We start from the raw sequence: 12,547 nt of genomic DNA, 5'->3' as shown, positions 1-12,547 counted from the left end.
AAGTCGGAGCTCATCAACATATCCAAATGGACCCACCTTCACTCAAAAGCTTAAGCCAATGACTTATGGGCCAACTAGAATATATTAACCGATTCACATTACATCAATTCTCCAATGCATGACTTCTCTGACATAACTCACACGTGTATATCAACAATATTTCCCTCATGCGTTAACTCTAGTGTTAGCTTTGGTCTCCTTAATTCAAGTATCTTCATGTACTCAACAATCTTCCCCTCATGTGTGAGCTCCAGTGTTAGGTTTGCTTCCCCTTAATTCGAGTATACTTCTATATCAACTTTATCTCAACTTAAATCTCTAAGGCCCAACTTCATCCTTGATCTCTTTCTCTAGACCGAACCATGAAGTCTACTATCGAGTCCGCGTTGCTACACCACAGCATTCACCGCACGAAAATCGCTTCATCTCAACCATCGACTCTGATATTATTTATTGAAAACGCGCAGCAGAGGCGGATACCTTCACCAGGGAAGACCGCTAAGAGGAAGCCCAAGTCCAAGCCCGTCAACTTTCCTCCTAAGGGGATGAATCAAGAAAATTTATTAAAATATATTCAATTAAATATATATTCTAGTTGGACTCACATTTACTCAAAAGCAAAAGTCAATAAGTTATGGGTCAATTAAGATATATTAAGCGCTTCACACCGCATTAATTCTCCAATGTGAGACTTTTTTAACACAACTCACACGTGTATCTTAACAATCTTCGGATACCACATTCTTGGAGATTATTTGAGGCCATACAAAGACTTGTTCAGTTTGCAATTCCTTTGATCACAAACCCATCTGGTTGCTTCATGCGAATATCCTCCTCCAAGTCATCGTGTAGGAATGTTGTTTTTACATCAAGATGCTCTACCTCCGTATTGTATGCAACTGCTACGGATAAAATAAGTATTGTGGAATTTAATTTAGCAACAAGAGAAAAAATATCACCATAATTGACTCCCTCTACCAAACGAGCCTTATATCGTTCTATCTCTCCATCTGCAAATATCTTCTTCTTGAACACCCATTTACAACCAATTGCCATCCGATCTACAAGTAATTTTACCAAACTCCACGTTCCTCTTTTATCAAATGAGTCCATTTCATCTTTTATGGCTTTCTCCCACTATTTGGCATCTTCGCGCTTCTTGCTGTCTTAATAATATTTGGATTATCACCTATAACAATTAGAGCACAATTTTCGTTACTAGCAATCGGGGTATACCTCTTGGGTCGTCTTGTTACCTGTGTGGACCTCCTCAAGACCGGTTCAAGCAGTGCTTCAATTTTAAACTCAATATCAAAATATACAATATCATCATCCATATTAGGCTCATCAGCTTCAAAATTTGAATTTTCTGTTTCAGCTTGCATAGGCTCTGTCTTTTCCTTCAAACCAACATCTAACTCAACCATTTGTGATTCTTCAAGAGCCTATGAAACAATCCGATTTATCATAGACTCTTTGAACACCATATCCCTGTTGTAGATAATACGTTTACTATTAGGATTCTACAGCTTGTACCATTTAATACCACCGTGAACTCAATGAAGATACACTTATATAACTTGCTCTCAAGCTTGTTCCTCTTTTCTTTTAGTACATGCACATGAGTTTCGAGGCAAAACACTCTGACATGGGATATGTTTGGCTTTTTCTTAAACAGTACCTCAAACGATGTCCGATCCTTCAAAGCTAATGCGGAAGACCTGTTCTTCGGATAGCACGCGGTAGCCACTACTTCCTCCCAAAATTCAGTTATTAAGTCCGCACCACTTAACATACTACTTGCATTCTCCATGAGAAACCGATTAAGTCTCTCTGCCATCCCATGCTACTGAGCTGAATAGGGCTTTGTCTTTTGCCTTGCTATACCAATTGATCAAATTTCGCTGAATAGAATTCTCCTTCGTTGTCAGTCCGCAAAACTTTAAATCTTTTCATCAAACTGATTTACCACCCGAGCTTTGAACTCACAAAATTTTTCAAGCACGTCATCTTTTCTCTGCAAGAAATATATTCACCCATATTTGGAATAACCATCAATAAAAGAAACATGATACCTTGATTTTCCAAACGATGCTTTAGATGTAGGACCGAAGACGTCACCGTGGATTAAATCCCGAATCCCTTTCACTCTCCCTCCTATACATTCAAAAGATACCCAATTCTGTTTTTCATGTAGACAATATTCACAAATTTTGAAACCATAGAACGGCTTGGGATTCCATCCACCATCTTCTTTGAAGTAAGGGTCATCAGCCATTTCTCACCGATATGACCCAATCTTTGATGTCATAACATGGCAGGAACTTTTTCTACCTGTTTCGTGATATAACTCTCACCACCGATTATTGTGCTTCCCAGTAATTCCACAGTTTTTCACATCTTTCGCCTCTAGCAATCACCATAGATATTGCCGCCAATAAAAGTAATGCCAGCATCTGCCATATTTCCCACGTAAATAAGATTCCTAGCAAGATGAGGAGTATGCATCACATTCGAGAGGTTCTTAACTGTCCCATCTTTCATCTTCAACTTCATCTTTCCGCAACCGACAATATCAAGCGTCGTATCATCTCTCATCCGTATCGTATCTCCCTAATATGACTCATAACAGTAGAACCAATCTCTATAAGACATCATGTGAAAACCAGTATTAAATATTCACATACCGTGGTTAGCTTGAGATCGATTGCACACAAGATAGATATCTCTCGCGTTGCTATCATATCATTTTTTGTACTAGAAAATGGTGTCTCATCTCATTTCTCTAGAACCACACTTTTACTTCTGTAATTTTTCTTCAAGTGTTCACCTTTTTCGCACTTTCAACACTTTATTTCGGACCGATCGCGACTTTTAGATCTTCCTCTGGACTTATTCCCGCCAATAAATATGGATTTGAATCGTTCACTGTTCCTTCCTCTTACGAATAGAGCCTCATTCGTTGCATTATCATAACCTGCTCTTCTCATCTCCTCAAATAATAATGTAGATACAACGTTCTCAAAAGATAAAGCACTAACACTAGTGTCAATAAAAACAATTATATGTTCCCATGAATTTGGTAGTGAACACAAGAAAGTACGTGCTTTATCTTCCTTATCCAGATTAACATCAAAAGATGCAAGCTACCCACAAATAGTATTAAACTCATTTAAGTGTGTAAAAAAAAAAATAACCTTCACTCATGCAAAGATTGTACAGTCGCTTCCACATAAACAACTCGTTCATAAGTGACTTGCTCTTATAAAGGCTTCTTAACTTTGTCCAAAGATCATTCGCCATTCTTTCATATGTCACGTTCACCAAGACATTATCGGAGAGAAACAACAAGATCGGGCTTCATGCCTTTCGATAGCTGCTGGTCCACGCCTTCAATTGATTGGATGCGGACGCAATCTCCTCCTCCTTCGCATTTTCCTTGGTACTCACCCCAGATTTATCTTCTTCGATCACGCGCTACGGATCTCTGTCCACAAGCAAAGCTTCCATCTTCAACTTTTATAACTCGAAATCTTTTCCTCCGAACTTCTCTACCTCAATCTGTGATTGACCATTTAAAGTCTTCCCAAGATTCTAATTTTCCAATTCTCTCTTCACCAAGAAATCCCAACCTCAAACCAGGCTCTGATACTAGATGTTTGATTCGACGTACAATCGCAATGAAGTAAAGTGTAATAGCGAGAAAAAGAAATCGATACATGATATTTTATCCTAGTTCACTCTCAAACTAGGATTACGTCCAACAGATGATTCCACTATAATTAGCATACCGCACTTTTCGTTTCATCACTTAATTACAAATGAAAAATGAGTATATATAACAATAGCTATTCGCAAGTCCAAGCTCAAACTACCAATAAAAATTATTGGCTAAAACTATAAAAGCACTGTGGTGTCCAAGAAGTACTGCCCCCTAGAGACCTCTGCTGGGGCAGCTCTCCCGAAACCCCGCCCCGCTTAGCATTTGCTTTTCTATTGTTTGGGAGTATGAACCACACCTTTACAGTCGCCACAACCTCCATCCTCAAGCCCACCTCCCTGATTTAGAGGTCCTGCCACAACCACCTCACCCAACCAAATTTGGTCGCCACAATCTCGACCGGCCATGGACGAGTTGATCACACTAGATTGGAAGGAATTTGTCAGTTTGCTATCAAGATATCGACCTTCAGATTTGGAAGTTCGCCATTAGGATATTGACATCGCGCCGTAGCAGATATGAACGAGCTAATCATAGCCAAATCTGAATTGAGATCTGAAAGTTCGCCCAGATCTAAAAGCTTGACAACGGCAATGGCAGCAATAGAGGCGTGATCCAAATTTGAAGGCATCTAGTTTGCCATCAAGATCTCAACCCTCACTTTTCGCGGCTATGGACGGGTCAATCGTGGCGAGATCTGAAGCCATCTTACGATTTGGAAGTTCATGCAGATCTAAAAGCCCGACAGTAGCAATGGTGGGCACAACAAGGTGGAAAAAAAGTGGGAGAAAGAGTATGAGGAAGAAGAAAGTGAGAGAAAAAGAGTAACAAGAGAAGAAAAAAGTACTCCACCCTCCTTGAACGGATATCAATGTCGGCCTAGACGCAACATTCGACAACTTTGCCGGCTAACACCGAAGGGCCAAAGGGAGGATGTTGATGGAGGAGAAGGAAGAGTGAAAGGTGGGTGGTCTGGGCATTTCTATTTTGTTTTCATTTAGTTTCACATATATGTGTGGGTATCAATTTATATTTAAATCTAATCACATAAATCGCACCATGTTAGGTATTGATGTCGCTATATGAAACCACTTAATATCTTCTCAAGCAATAGAAAGTAAAAGAGAAAAGTATACTATAAGTGCCAAAAGTTCCGTATAACGCTCACTTTAATGCCAAACATTTTCGCCAATTTATTAAGTGCTAAATAAAAAAAAAAGATCACTTAAATGCCTTAGACGATAAATTCTGGCCAAAAAAATGCGTGAAATTTGTAATTAAAATTGTTGAGTGACATGGCTTTTTATTTCTTTTTGTAAGTGACATGGTTAGTGAACACGTTGACTTTGCCATTTTTTTTACTTTTATTTTTTTTTCTTACCTTCTTATTATGGTCAGTTGCCAGACCAGTGATCGACTAGAGGAAGAAGGGAGGAAAAAAAATAAATCAAAATAAAAGATAAAAAAAAATCCTGAAGAAATGCATTAAACAATGTCATTTTATGCATTAGATGCTGATTGGACCTCCGACAAGCCATGTCGGCTTCAGATATTTGAAAAAAAAAAGCTACGTTAGTTTTCCGATCAAGCAAATCGAAGTTGACATTTAAAGTGACTTACATGGTCGTTTTTCAAAAAAATTATCAATTAAGCGATCTAAAAAACAATTACTACTAAAGTGAGTGTTGCACACCACTATTGGCACTTCTGTAGTCACTTCTGATATACTTTTCTCGAAAGTAAAACATCATGTGAATTTGTGTATTAACAAACAAATTTTTTTGTTTCGATTATATTATTACAGTATATCAATTCTAAATGCATAAGATATATATATATATATATATATATATGTCCTAAAGTGTTTGTGAAATTTTTCTTCGGCAAAAGAACACATGGAGTGATAATATTTGTATACGGCGCTCACTTTGGTGTCAAAATTTTTCGCCGGATCACTTAAATGCCAAATCGAAAAAAAAAACGATCACTTAAGTGTGAACGGCAAGAGATTCCGGCCAAAATATACATGTGACATTATAATTAACACATTTTAGTGCCATGTCATTTTTAATTTAGAATCCGTCCATGTGGCTATTTTTTTAACAAAAATAGTCCATGTGGAAATTTCTTTAGAAAAAGCATTCTTAAACTAAAAATAAGCTAAAAAAATAAAAACTAAAACAAGAAGGAAAAAAGAATAAGAATAAGGCTGTAGCTTGCAGAGGTGAGGACTTCATAGCCGTCACGGTCACCGCCCCACCGTCGCCGGCAATGACTGATGATGAGTGAGGGCTAGTCAGCAGGGGTCCCGAGCCTTGGCTAGTGATCGGCAAACCCCACTAATCACAGGCAAGGGCCCCGAGATTTGGGCGAGAGTCGCCGGCCCTCGGCGTCGCCTTACCCTCTGCCTCAACTAGCGTCGCCTTACCCTCGGCCTCAACTAGCGTCGTCCTACCCTCGACCGGCGTCGCCTACCCTCGGCCTCGAATTTTCAGCGAACGACTTCCAAGCTTTCTCTGATCTTGGACGAGGACGACGAGGATGATTTCGGTTCTGAGGATGGGGTTTTTTATCGCAACCATGTTGGCAATTTGGGGGATTTCAACGAAGTGGATTTTGACGAGTACTGTTCATCACCTTCGAAGATTTTTTTTTCTTTTTTTGTCAAATTCTTCATTGAGACAGGCATTAGATTTGGGCGATTTTGCAACTTCTGTATTTTTTTATTTTTACTTTATTTTTTAATTTTGTAATATTACGTGGAAATTTTTATTGATTTTTAGCTTTTTTTTATTGCTAACTAGATCTTCCAACAAGCCACGTAGGATTAATTAATTAATAAAAAATTTACATGTATGATTTTCGGCAAGGCTTGCCAGATTTGGTACTAAAATAATCTTTTTTTCAAAAAAATTGGCACTACAAGTGATCCAAAAAATTATTGGCACTAAAATAAGCACTATACACAAATATTGACACTCCATGTGTCTTTTTGCCCTTTTTTTCTTGCTAGCATTCAAATGACATTTAACTCATTCCTATCAAATAATTTTTCTTGTAATTATTTGAATCCATCATTTTCTTTTGTAATCACCCTCATTAAACATAGCAATGGGTAGCATAAATACAAATTCATTTCTTTATATTTGTTTTTCCTGTGTTAACACTTAATTCATTTATATGATCCTATAGGAAAACTTTACGACTCAAAAAACGAGAGCAGAGATCGAAAGCTACTATGTCTAATTAGACGTAATTCTAATCATGCCAACTTGTACGTCCACGATATGAACAATGAATGAGATGTAATAATTTAAAGAAATTAATGCCACGAAAAATCCAAACTGATATATTTATGACAAATTTACCTCAAATTATTTTTTAGCCATAAAAATTTTAAACTGGTACACCTATGACAAATCTACCTCAAACTATTTGTTTTACCACTAAAAATGACAAACCGGTACACTTGTAATAATTTACCCCAAATTAAATTTTTCACCACCAAAAACCTCAAACTGGTAAGCATGTCTCAAATTTACCTTTCAAAATTGATATTTTAAGTACAAATTTGCGATACCAAAAAGGAAGAGGAGACAAGCCTGAATTAAGAAGCAGGTATGCTAATCCCATATCAAGCCCTTCTACGGGCGATTCTGAGGAATCTGCTCGTTAGCTTCTGGATCCATTCTTGAAGCTCAACCATCAAGATATCGGATATTTTTTATCCACGGGTTCCATAAATGCATTCCGAAAAGGGGATTCTAGGTGAATTTTACAACCTCTAGATCGGTCGGTGCAATGTACGAGTGCGAGAAGAATGCATTGAAGTGGTAAGTGGAGAGCATACTAAACCAAATCGTATTGTTAAATTAACAAGAGGATTCTAGATCCGAGAAACACTACTTTGAAGAGAATGAGATGAAGTTTAGTGACTCATGATTTGAAATCACACTAATATTTCTGAAGGCAAGCTTTGAAGTGAGCAAGCTCTGCCGAATACATTGCATGAGAGGGCCTTTTATAGGCAAAAAATTGCACATAAAACGACAAACCGCATGCATTAGATGCTCAAATAATTGAGATCCATTAGTGATACATGATTGATTACACATATCGGACAGGTCATACTGACTCTTGACAATTTTCAACAACTTTTCACCACAAGCGGTCACTTATTGGAATAAAAGACACATATAGTATACGCGTGATCGACGGGATGTTCAGGGGGAGTGGACAACTCATTATGAAGGGTAATAATTTGCATCGTCACTGTCTGAGCTGTTTGGGCCATCCTTTTGTCGCTTGAATGCTCTCCATAATTGTGCTTCTTCAAACTCGGATATTTTATTATCAAGTTCTGGATCATCAAAGATTCCACTGGAACTAGATGGAATATCTCTTCGGTTGGATGGAATATCCTGGCCGGGCATAATCGGCTAGGGAAAATTATAGGGGTCCTGTGATAATGGACCACCCCATGGGTCTTGAGAGCTTTGAGAGTCCATATCCATTAAGAAGTCCGATTGATTTCTTCGAAATTCTTCAACAGCTTCAAAAGTGCTAGGATGTGTGCGAGGTCTATCTCATGAAAAATTGGCAATATATGGCCAAATTTCAAAAGGAATGACTTTGTTCTCCTGGCATAAAATTCTCTAGAGTTTTCTGTACTCATGCGAGATTTGCATAGTTAGGGTGGGTTTGGTTCGACATTTGGAAAGAGCTTTGGGGGAATGCAAATGCTAAAAGCTAAAAGCTCCTTGTGGAAATGCAAAGACTGTTTGGTAAACTTAACATTTTCAAGGGGTTTTGGGTTAAATGCTGTTTGGTAGAAATACATTAGGAAAGCTCCTTTGGGTGACTATTTTACGCTATTTATTTTTAATTGGTTTAAAATTGAAAAGATTGCCAACAATGTTAAAAATATGAATTAATTTAGTTTTGCCCATTGATTAATTTGTTCTAGCAAATTTTTATTGAAAATAATTGTTTCATTCTCTCTTCTTTGCATGATTTATTTGCTATCGATATTTCTTTGGCAATCCTTTTTGATTGATTTCTTACTTCTCCAAAAATACAATATGTGCTCGATAATGGATGCCGATTTTCTTAGTTGATCATGTCGCGCACGTTGGTAATTGGAATATGGAGAATCACCCTATAATTGATCATGTCGCGCACGTAGTCCCGCAATGAGGAAGCTCCCGGCCACAAAAAAAAAATGGTAATGAAACGATTAAAAAAAAATAACTCTCGAAACAGGGGAGCTATCAATCTATTCATTATCAAATCTCGATCAGATTTAAAAAAAGAAAATGAAAAATCAAAGTGCTCTGTCATAACAAAAAAAAAGGAGAGCTACCCACATTGCATCGCCAATGTAGAAGTCACGATCAAGCATGCAAAATACAAAGAGAGAGATATGGCAGAGGCGGGGAAACACTGTGGAAATGGCCTTCTTCCCGCTTCTTGACTTCACCGATGCTTCATACTAGTGTCGAGACAAATCAAAATGCTATACCAAGATAGAACATTCATGGGAACGTACACCACAAGGTACTTTTGCAAACATCCTTAAACATTTCTTAAACTACGAGCTATTTGATCACGCAAACGTGCCATGTCAGATGTTGCATCATCATTTGAAGCACTACCCTCCCCATTTACATCATCGGAATCTACTATATATAAATTGGGATCCAAATCTACTCTTGCAAAATGTGCATCATCCACGGCATTTTTTCGTATGTAATTGTGCAAAGTCATTGCCGCTATCACAATTTTCACTTGCTTTTGATATGGATAACTAGGCATACCCTTTAGAATCTTCCACTTCTTTTTCAATACACCAAAGGTTCGCTCAATTGTTGATCGCGGTGAGGAGTGGGCATGGTTGAACACTTCTTTATGACCTGTAGGTGCGGGACCTCGTTGAAACTCGGGCAAATGATATCTAACTTCTTTGTATGGCCCCAAATAATCGGTGAGATTTGGATATCCAGTATCTACCAAATAGTATTTACCTACACAACGATTACATAAATTTAAACAACATATACCACATACATAAAGAAATATATAAAAACCATCAATTGACAAACCTTTCGGAGGATGAGGATAAGTGTTCTCACGGATTGCTTCATAGAAAATACGTGTATCATGAGCTGTTCCCTCCCAATCGGCCATTACAAAAGTAAATTCCATGTTAAAATTGCACACAGCCGTCACGTTTTGCGTCGATGTTCCTTTTCGTCCAATAAAACGAAGTTGATCTTGTGTAGGTACCACCGCTGGGATATGCGTACCATCTATAACTCCAATGCAATCCTAAAACAAGAATGCAAATATTACTTGATTTATATTTATGCTTATCCTTTCTATTGTATAATCATAACTAACCTTAAAATGTAGATAAAATCTTTGATTATTCCGGATCTTCTTTGGAACTTCCTTAAATTGTCGATCGGATGGTTGAATCAAATATGCTCCCATTTCACATACTTTATCTAGCACTAAGCTAAATAATCTGCATATGGTTTCCCCGCAGTGCTGAAAGCGCTCTTGTGCTAACTTGTTACTTACACCATGTCCTAAAATATGAAGAAACATTCCCACCATTTCTACAACATCAATATTCCTAGATCCTTGAAGATCATATCGTGTCACTAATTCCTGCGTTAAATTATTAAAGACAGCTCTATCCATTCTAAGCATTCTATAACACCTTACCGAATTAGCATCAATATCCATTAGCTCTCTTAACCATGCATTTCCTGTATATGATGAGGTCATGCACGGTTGTTTGGATCGGTATCTTGTCCGATAAACAGCTACAAAATGGGCGACTGTGCAAGCTAACAAAAATTCATCTTCCTCTTTTACATGCACTATTGCTTGGGTTTCCCTGTCAAGAGCACTTTCATCCATAACTGGATAAAATAACAAAATGAGGTTACAAGTTATGTAAATCATTCATCAACATCACACAAATTGACCATCATAAATATGCAACCTCCACAAAATAAAAATAACACCAACTTAAAATAACAGAGTCTCACAAGGAAATAGTCTAACTAATACAAATAAGTAGTGCAAAGAGAACACCAAATCGGTCTATTACAGCAACATAGCATATGAAAAAGTCAAAATAAATAACGAGCATTCCTACTTTGAAGTATGCTTCTCGAACTGACGCTTGATCCATTGGACTTTTTTCTCGTTGTCACGTAAGTTCATGAAGATTTGCCTAAAATCCTTCTTTTCTGCAAAATGTTCTAGTGCAAAAAAGTATAGCTCTCCATCTTGCATAATCTCGGGTATGCCATCCAAAGCGTCCATGATTTCTTTGTAAGAATCAAATTCCCTCACAACAGTTGGGGCATTGCTCCTAGTTTCAAAAGCTAAAACAATTCTTTCCATTTGTGAACTTAGCTCGGCACTTGTACTCAATTTCTTTTGTTTCTTATTTGGTGCATGCCTCACCGAACTTTGCGATGCTCTTTTTTTGCTTTGAGCCCGATCCACGATCTTTTCACCAACACTACACTCTATATTTTCATCGGTAGAACCCGCACAATCCTCAATATCAAGTTGTGTGGCCATATCATCCTTATCAACACACAAACCGCGCCCGTGTCCATGTGACACTTCCAAAGGGCAACCGTATCACCGAACATTTTGTCCATCAAAGCTTGAAGGCTCGGCTTAATGCCTTTCGTTTTAAAAGCTCTAAACTTAGGATTTTCCTGTTATATTAAATATGTTCATGAGTTATATTATAAAGTGAACTTTGAAAAAAAAAAAAAGTAACCAAAGAAGAGAACAAAAACCTGAATTTTCTTCTCCCACCATTCCTCGGTTGCATCAATAGTATTCTTCATTGGATCCCATCCTACTCCCGTTTCTTTCAGAGTCAATGACCTCCATCGTCTCCATTCGTCCTTAAGATTGTCCCACTTACTCTTCATTTTATTTTTATCATACTTTTTGTGCCTTTGCTCCTCAAACTTGTTAATTATGACTGTCTATCCATCCCTTTTGTTGTTTGAAGGACGGTTGCCTTTTTCAATTTCTTCAACGCACAACCTACAAAAGGTTTCTATATCCTCCGAGCTCCAAACAGCTTTTTCCTTTGATGAACTTGCCATCTACTATTAAAACAATAGAAAAGACCACAAACAAAACCTAATTCAGCCAGCAAAATACATCCACGCAAACATATAAGCCCATAATGTCTCTAAAATAGGAGCATGGACTCAAGAAGAACTTACCAAACATTCCATCAACATAATTGTTCTAAAAACTTTAATCAAAGACTAATGCAAATGACAAAACATATCATAAAATAGAGCACTTGAACCATAAGATCGGGTTGAAAATCAATACAAACGCCACATGAAACACAATTTCAGCAGTTCAAAATGATCATATCAGATCCCTTTATTGAACTAAAAGGAGCATAAAAGTGGATGAGGCGTAAGGAAGGAATACAGACACAACCCTTTATTGAACTAAAAGGAGCAAAAAGGAGAAAAAAAAATCAAATCCGGTAGAAAAGTCTATTGAGGCTTCCCTATATATACACCATAGCTTACCAAGCATGTGATCATTAGAGCAAGCATATGACGTCCGTTACATATTGTTACTTATAATTGAAGTATGCCATTCTAGATATCCAGTTTTGAGTTCATCTTTCAACCTGGGTCCTGGTGAACATGATAAGCATGTATATGCTAAGTTTCCATGCAATAAAGGTTGCAAATTTTTTTGGGGAAAGAAGAGCAGCAGTAACCCTAACAAATTAAGGGAAAAAAGATCCATATGCAC

The 12,547-nt window shown here is 37.5% G+C and overlaps 1 protein-coding gene and 1 pseudogene across 1 annotated transcript in view; one reads left to right on the top strand and one right to left on the bottom strand.

Moving 5' to 3' along the window:
• LOC115736252 (transmembrane protein 53-B) overlaps positions 1-12,547 on the top strand; it is a 391,123-nt gene that overhangs the window by 107,595 nt on the left and 270,981 nt on the right. The gene's annotated exons all lie outside the window — the stretch shown is intronic.
• On the bottom strand, positions 10,886-11,868 carry LOC115736448 (annotated as a pseudogene).

The sequence above is a fragment of the Rhodamnia argentea genome, chromosome 11 (assembly GCF_020921035.1).
Source record: "Rhodamnia argentea isolate NSW1041297 chromosome 11, ASM2092103v1, whole genome shotgun sequence".
Taxonomy (NCBI): domain Eukaryota; kingdom Viridiplantae; phylum Streptophyta; class Magnoliopsida; order Myrtales; family Myrtaceae; genus Rhodamnia; species Rhodamnia argentea.
Note: the sequence above shows the minus strand (reverse complement) of the source record. Positions and strands in the feature narration are given on the sequence as shown.